Source organism: Acomys minous (genome assembly GCF_964271855.1).
Source record: "Acomys minous genome assembly, chromosome: 13".
Taxonomy (NCBI): Eukaryota; Metazoa; Chordata; class Mammalia; order Rodentia; family Muridae; genus Acomys; species Acomys minous.
In genome coordinates this window covers 82,016,723-82,025,378 of record NC_140495.1, presented here as the reverse complement: position 1 = coordinate 82,025,378, position 8,656 = coordinate 82,016,723, and the positions used below count along the sequence as shown (strand labels likewise).

Here is an 8,656-nt window from a genome sequence, read left to right as displayed (position 1 = left end):
GAGAGCTGGTTTGTAATGATCTGTGACCACAGCTCCATTGTGTTGGTGGAGCTGTTTTGTTGATGTTATCAACAGCTACCTAAGAGTACAGCTTACGAGGAGTAGATTTGTTTTGCTCCGGGGCTCCAGCTTTAGTCCACGGTGAGCTGGCTCCATTGACACTGGGCTGTGGTGAGGCAAGGACCACGATGGAGGGACTCAGAGAAGCTCATGTGTTTAATTCATGGGAGTACTGTAGGGTGCTCCTGAGGTGATTTTGCTCCTTTTCCCTCTTTTTATTCCATGTAGGCAACCTCAGCTTCCGGTGTGGTGCCATCCCGGTGTGGTGCTGCCCCCGGCGTGGTGCCGCCCCCGGCGTGGTGCCACCCGGTGTGGTGCCCTGGTGTGGTGCCGTCCTGGTGTGGTGTGGTGCCGCCCCTGGCGTGGTGCCACCCGATGTGGTGCCCCCAGTGTGGTGCCCCCGGCGTGGTGCCGCCCCCGGCGTGGTGCCACCCGGCGTGGTGCCACCCGGTGTGGTGCCCTGGTGTGGTGCCGTCCTGGTGTGGTGTGGTGCCGCCCCCGGCGTGGTGTCGCCCCCGGTATGGTGCCGCCCGGTGTGGTGTCCCCGGTGTGGTGCCCTGGTGTGGTGCCGTCCTGGTGTGGTGTGGTGCCGCCCCCGGCGTGGTGCCGTCCTAGTGTGGTGTGGTGCCGCCCCCGGCGTGGTGCTACCCGCCTACACTCAGTATGCATCTTCTGCCCAGAGTTTATCTTCTCTGGGAATGCCACCACAGAACACATCCTGGGGCGAGCCTGATTCATCTCCTACTCGATTCACCATCGTCAGGGTAACAATCAAGATTAACCCCACACTGGCCCATTTTACAAATACACAGAGGCAATTTCACACAGATCTAAATTCACCTGAATTTCCCAGAATGTAACAAGTGTGTCGAGTGCACTTGGTCAGGTTCAGAACTTTACTGAGCATGCTCACTGTTCTGGAAGGCCACATCCCAGGTGTCACAGGTGTCCTGTCATCCACACAGCAAACAGGTAGTTGCATTGCAGATCACTTATTGTCGGTGAATCTCTTCGTGGTAAGTCATCTGACTGTTTCATTCAGTCCTGCAGTTTCAATATGCTAAAAGCCTGTGTATAAGGAAATAAATATTCTTTGGTTGTGGGTCACTTTCCCTCACTCTTCCTTTGTATTATAGCTAGAGGGCTATGGGATTTGGGGGTTGGTTTTTTGTTGTTGTTGTTGTTGTTTTGTTTTGGTTTCCTTCAGCTTTATGTATTTGTCATATTATTTATTAATTTTATTTTGAGATGACTTTAGAATGGTGGCAGTGTTTCGATAACTACTCTAAAACTCCTCGTTTTAGAGTGTTAAGCAGATGAATGTTAGCCAAAACTCCTTGTAACTCTTCTGAGGCCCCGCTGCCACTCTGGAGTTGTGTCAGCGGACCTGCACTGCCCACTGTCACACACCACAGAGGACAGCAGATCCCTGCCAGCGTTGAGTTCCACATGAAAAAGTGTCTGGGTTATTGTGGCTCTCACAGCAGAGACAGCACCGGGTCTGCTTCTTTCTCCCCTGCCTCTGAAAAACAAGCCAGGAATAATGATGCTTCCGCTCCAAGCACAGTTTTGCTCAACGGCATGTTCCTGGCACACACCAACAAGCCTAAGAAGTATTGTCACATCACAGGCTTCTTAAGGGTCCAACTCTTGGCATACAGACCTTGGCACCTCACACACAGGTAAGCAGTGAATTTAATTTGAGTTTCTATGATTTAAATATAACTAAACTGAAAGAAAAATCTAAGGGGAAAAAAAGAGACTTGAACTCATAACGCAGAGGTCCTTTTTGGTAAGGAAGTGCTAAATGAATGGTAATCGTTCTAGGAGAAAACCCTGAACTTGCCGCTTGTCAACGCCCAGGAAGACCATTAGGTGAGAGACGGTAAAGTGAGTTTCACATTTTGATAGAAAAAAATTAGCAGCAAGGGAGCAACTGGCTCTGAAAAACTTAACTGCAGGCATGGCTGGCTGGCTGGCTCCCAGAGTTGAAAAACATTCCTTCCTTTTGGTCCTGAAGATAGAATCCAGAGCCCAAAGAATCTACCACTCTTGCTGTCCCCTCCACAGCCTACATACCTCTCTCTTTACTCATAAGATTCCTAGAAAAAAAAGATTGAGAGATGAGAAAGAAATGTTTTTCTCCCATGATCTGTTCAGTGTTCTTACTAGTGACAACAAAGAAAGCCTTTCACTTGTTCTGGGACATTTGAGTATATTCAACACTAAAATTGCCAAGAAAAGTGGCTCTGGAGCAAGGCACACCCTGGAACCGTGTCTTCTCCTTGGTGACAAAATAATCTTTGCACTGTCTTCTAATTTGCTAGCATCTGGAAAGAATAAAAAAAAACCACCTACCTTTGTCTTTTGATGGTCAATTAAAAACTGTGAGTGTAGCATGCACCCAGAACTCAAGCCACTGAATACAAATACACTGAACACAAATGAGAGGGCATTGCCTTCACTGCAGAGCAGCTGTATTAAATTTGAGCATAGATTTTTCTCCTTGTGAAATTGAAAAAAAAAAAAACCAAGCCTTCCTACAACAACTGGAGCTGAGCACACAATAGCCCTGCCAACAGCTTGAGCCAAATCCAATAAAATAAAGGAAGATGTTTATGGCATTTTATCCTGTGTCCCAACAGAGCAGCGTGCTGCCACCCAGACATTCAAGTGCCTCCATTGTCCACCCTAATGGCTTAATAAGACAAATCCTCAGGAGGAAAATAGCCACCTGGAAATGGTTCCAGAAAAAAAAATGACTTTACAAAGGTTGGTTGCAAATCCCACTACGAATTAAAGAGCAGGCAGCACAAGTAGGATGTGCACTCAGGCAATGCTACTTTCAGGTTTTGTATGGCCTCAAAGAATAAGTTTCCTCATTGAAATGCTAGCGAGGCATGTAAACCAAGTGGGAGCTGTGGACCAGAATTAGTGTGTGTGTGTGTGTGTGTGTGTGTGTGTGTGTGTGTGTGTGTGTGTTCATCCTGCAAGGAAGTGGGACGGTTATGCTCTCTTTAAACTGGATGGGGCAGGGGTCTGGAGAGATGTCGGCTCAGGGGAGTAGAGTACTTGCTGCTTTTGTTAAAGGGCCTGGGTTCAGTTTCCAGCACCTATATATCAGGTGGCTCACAATTGCCTGTAAATCTAGTTCTAGGGGATCCAATGACCTCTTCTGGCCTCTGCAGGCACTTGCACACCAGTGTTGAGCACACAGACAAGCAGGCACTCGCGCACGCGGACACACACACACGCACACACACTTAATTTAAAACAATTAAATAAGACAAGAGTTGAGCGGCATATTTTAGAGCCTTGGAGAGCAGCCCAGAGATGGCAATGGATTGAAAATCTACAGAGACTTGAAAAGCAAACGAGGCAGGTGGGGCCACACCACAGGAGACCCAGGAGGCAGCTGGGTGAAAATGTGGCAGGAGACATTTACTGTGAAACAACATCTGGAAGCAGCTGAGGTTATCCTGAACAGATACAAGCTAGCGTGTAGAACATTCCCCAAGAAGAATGTAGTTTTCTGCTTCTAGAGATTTAAAATTTGTTTCAAAAACACCTACAGTAAAACTTCATTTTCCTTTTGGTATAGAGTTCTATTATCTTTAACATTGTGTGTGTGTGTGTGTGTGTGTGTGTGTTTACCATCAAAGTAAAAATCCATAATAGCTCCATGCCTCCACTTCTCCCTGTGCTATCTTTTTATACTCAAAGCTTTTCCTCCCCCACCGTTTGAGACCCTGATCTCTGTCCTGTTGTTTCTGCCTTCCAGAGGGGAGGGGAGTGAACTGTACAGCGTGCGACCTTTCAAGGCTGGCTTCTTTCGCTCAGCACGGCGCCTTTGAGGCTCACCCACGTTGCGGTGTGCATTCATAGCCTATGCTTTCTCATGCCTGAGTCCGGAGTCTGCCTGCATCACAGTGTGTCCACCTGCTGGGGGACATCTGGGCTTTCTGTGTTTGATTTCTAGAAACAGAACTCCTGTAAACACGCCTACCGGGGCTTTGTATGAACATTGCTCTCACTTCTCTGGGCTCACACTCAAGAAGGGGGTGACTGGGTCAGTGTGTGTCTTCCAGGCCAGCCACTCTGTTCTGCATCTCATCTCTGCTAGCAAGACAAACAGAATGTGTGAGCTCCAGTTGCTAGGTGCTCACCAGCACCTGGCAGTGTCAGCATCTTCCTCGTTAGTCACTCTGGTGTTCTACAATACTATAGGTATCCCACGACGTACAGCTGCAGTCTACGGCTCCTCTAAGGATCCTTTGGTGTCCTGCCCATGCTCTCTAATTCTTCCTAGCAAAGTATCTGCACTTTGTCTATTAAAAAAAATCACATTGTCCCACTTCTTTAAAAAAATTATTTATTTTTATGTATACGAATTTTTGAATATTTTATGCACATAAACGTGCATGACTGTGTTTGTTCCACATGTGTGTCTGGTGTCCACAGAGGTCAGAAGAGGGTGTAGAACCTCCTGGAACTGGAGTCATAGATGTTTGTGAGCCACCATGTGGGTGTTGGGAGCCAATCACGGTCTCTGGCAAAGTTAGCCACTGCTCCCGTAACCACGGAGCCATTTCTCCGGCCCCTGCTCACCCGACAGCTCTTTGTGGCCTCCAGCCATGTCCTCTGATATAAATCTGATTTCTCATATTTTCTGCAAAAGATCATTAGCAAGTATGGCTTACCGTCCTTACTTGTAGTAACCAAACTATAGTCACCACATTCAACTGTGGCCCCCTCCCCCACACTCTGACTGCTTTTTAAGGCACATGCTATACGGCTCCCCCACCCTATGGTGCTCTGCTGAGATCTGCTGCTATTGGCTTCACACCTCCCATTCCCTGTGATTCCTTCACAAACACAAGAATTCTCTGCAACCTTAAAAAAAAAAATACACTAATGAGACTAATACTAGAGTTTTCTACTTCAGTTCTCTTTTGCAGACTCTATGGTTTCTAGGAAAAGAATGGAACGTGCTGAGTTTCTGGGAATATTTTGGTATGAGAAAACTCTGCAGTGGGCTGGAGAGTGTAGGTAAAGACAAACACACACTGGGAAGGAAGACGGCGGCAGCAAAAGGTAGGGATGAACAACCAGTCTGTTCTGAGTTCCTGAGTTCACTTTTGTTCCTAGAGTTTGAAGATGTAGACAGCGTGCGTATGCTGGGTCTGGGGTGACCCCTGTGATGCAGTGCAAGTTGTAAGCAACAATTCTGGGTGCTCTCTCAGAAGCCTGTGTAGAGAGCCTTCGGTGACCAGAGTAGACTGCCATGCTTGCCTCTGAGTACCTCTATGCTGAGATGGCTTCCCCTCTAAATATTAGCAGAATGATTTCTTTTATTTAGGATCGTTATGCTAAAATAATATCCTTTATAGATTTACTGTTTAGATGCCAGAGCCAATTTTCAAGAATTTGCATAAAATGCTTGGTAATAAGATTTCAAAGCCCTTTTTAATCATACTTAACTCACCCATAAGACCTGGCTTCTGTGTGCATCCTGGGAGCTCTGCACACCAATGACAGGTGGCCCACACAGACTGCAGACATTTCACGGACAGCAGAAATGCTTAGCCCTCCAATGTTTAAAGGTAGCTGCTCACCTTGCTGTGCATTCAGACAGCAGGGGCGTGGTTTGCATATTTCACTGCCAGTTTGAGTACTGTCTCTTGTTCTAGCTGTCTGATACTTGAACATATTGAAAACCTACCAACAACTGAGACTCCCGGGATAAGCAAGTTGACCCTAAAGAGAAAGACAAATGTATCATTGTCAGAGTAGGTTGAAAACTTGTCAGCAGTAGACAACAATATAAACAAAACTGACAAGATTTTTATTAGACTAAGGGGAGAAAATTAAGCACTAAAAATTAATGAAAGAAGACGGGACCATCAGAACTGATCTTACAAAATGAAAAGAATTAAACAGGACATTAAAGAACTATATACCAAAGTTTGAGTGAATTGTACATGCTACAAAAACAACCAAACAAACAAACAAAACCCAATAAACTGAGCAGGAGGGAGCACTGGGCTTTCGGCAGAGCACTTCGGCCTGGTTTCAAACATCCACATGGTGGTTTACAACTGCTTGTGGCTTCAGTGTCAGGGGATCTGATGCCCTCTTCTGGCCTTTGAGGGTCCTGCATGCTTGTGGTACATAGAAACTCACAAAGAGAAACACACATACAAGTAAGCAAATCCTTTTAACAGAAGGCATAGACTACCAAACTGGCACTGGAAGCAAAAGAAAATATAAGTAGACTTACATGAGGGGAAAAGATTAAATGAATCATTTTAAAACTCCCACAAAGAAGAACATGGACTTATGACGTCACTGGCAGAATCTACCAAATACTTAAAGTAGAATGAACACCAATCTTTCATTAACTCCCCAAGGCAGGAGAGGACAAATGATTTGAATTTATTCTAGTGAATCCAATATTACTCTGATACCAGAAAACACAGACACTTCAAGAAAATTGTGGACATTGCATATCCATCCAAATAAAGATGCAAAAATGTCAAAAACACAAGATTGGTGTAACATTGGGAAATTGATCAATGTCATGTCACTGAGAAGTAAAAACAAAAATATACCTGACTCTTGATCTTAAAAGGAATTTGATAAAAAATATAGCAACCTGTCATAATCAAAATACTCCAGAGACTAGAAATAAACGAGACGCTCCTCAACCTGATAATGCATCTGCATAGACGCAGAGCTAGCGGCTCGGAGAAAGCCTGGACAAGTGCATCTGCTCCCACGCTTGTCACTCAGCACTGGGCTTAGTGAAGAAAGCAAGAGCACCCGTGAACAAAAGCGTGCGGGCTGGAGAGGAGGAAGTTGCAGATGCATAATTTCATATACAGAGAATCGAAATGAACTAACCAACCCAGATAAGCAGGACACGGGGTTATATAGATGTCACCTGCATTTCTATATGCTTGCAATGAAGAAGGGGGAGGGAGAAAGGGGAGGGAGAAGGAGGAGGGGAGGGAGGAAGGGGAGGGGGAGGGCGATGGGGAGGGGGAAGAGAGAATATGAAAGCCATGTACGGTGGGATATGGCTTTAATCCCAGCACTCAAGGCAGAAGCAGGTATCAGATCTTTGAGTTCAAGGCCAGCCGAGACCCCTTTCTTAAACAACAACAACAACAACAAATAGCAGCAACAATTGTAATAAAGAGAAGTATAAGACTTAGGCACTGAGAACTACAAAACACTATCGGAAAGCTTAAAGGTCTAAATGAACAGAAAAGCACCCATGTTCATGGCTTGTAAGATGTGCTGTTGCTACAGTGCTAGCATTCCCCAGAGTTACCTAAAGATCTGATGCAATCCTGCTTCCCAGCTTCCAGTTATTGCAAAACTAGAGTCTAATAACACTGCGGTGCCGGGATAAGGACAGACAGGTTGATCAGAATGCAGAACACAAAAATAAATCCTTAACTCTATGATCAAGTGAGGCACGGCCGAGGTGCCAAGACAGTTCAATGTAAGAGAAGTCTGTCCAGCGAGTGATACCAGAGAAACTGGGCGTCTATACAAAACACAAGCAAGAAATCAAGCAAACAACCAAATTTGGACCCTTCCTTCACATTATATGTAAAAATCAAGTAAAAACAAAGTACCTCTGTGGATCTCTGGCCTCCTGTGAGGTGGAAAAATGTTCCAGAAATGTGCCTTCCTTGACTCTTTTCCATGAATACTTTAAACTGTCTTTCATTTTAGATAAGGTTAAAAAAAATTCAGACTGTAGTTCAAATTCGTTAACATAGCTGCTGTGTGCGATGGATCTGTGAGGAGGTGCAGAGTCTCTGTTATTTTCACGCTTAGCTAGTTCTGCGGCTTCATCTCCTTAGCTGCAGCGCCCTCTGCTGCTTGATGCTGCTAGAGATCTTTTTTTTCAAAGCCCTCTTCTGCCTCTGGAGAGCCCCCTTCTCAGAAGACAAGATACAAGAAAAAAGTCATGAAATTAAAGGCTGCCCATGTTGATTTAAGGAAACATGCACAACGCACATTTCTTTTAAAATATCAGAAAGAACTGATTTATTCTAAACACACAACTTTGTCTCATCCTTTGCAGGATTAGCACCCAGGAGTCCTGAGCTGAGCATACTGTGTGTACTCAGGACTGAGGGGCCAAGTGTGTAGTACAGCAACATACCTACATCTGACATCGACATACCAGAGGCCAGCTCCGGTTCAGAGAGGCAGCACCAGCGTCCAGCACAGAGTGGGCCAGATGAAGATGCTACGCTATTGGGCAAAGGCCACAGGCAGCACGTGGGTACCATGGGCAGCGCTGGGAACCTGTGAGAGAGACCACTGAAGCCCTACTTCCTACCCTCAATAAACTCAGCCAGAAAGGCCTAAAATTAACAACGGAATTAAAGTCTGTGTTAAAATCTCCTCCAAGTAGGGAGACAGGTGAAGGGGGAAAAAGCCAATTTTACCAAAAACAGAGCTTGAAAGTGGGCTGGAATAGACCATGGGGATGGAGGAGGGCAGTCTGATTAAAGAACCGGGGAGGGAGGACAGCACCTCCCAGGCGTGGTAAAGGGAAAGGGCCCCAGCTCAT

General features: G+C 45.7%; 1 long non-coding RNA gene across 1 annotated transcript; it reads right to left on the bottom strand.

The window, feature by feature from the left end:
- Positions 1-579: 579 nt before the first annotated feature.
- LOC311581281 lies at positions 580-7,859 on the bottom strand. Its single transcript, XR_014773735.1, has 3 exons — positions 7,707-7,859; positions 5,676-5,817; positions 580-1,128 (listed from the first exon to the last, which is right to left on the bottom strand). It is a non-coding gene; the product is annotated as an uncharacterized lncRNA (long non-coding RNA).
- Between the last annotated feature and the right edge of the window lie 797 nt (positions 7,860-8,656).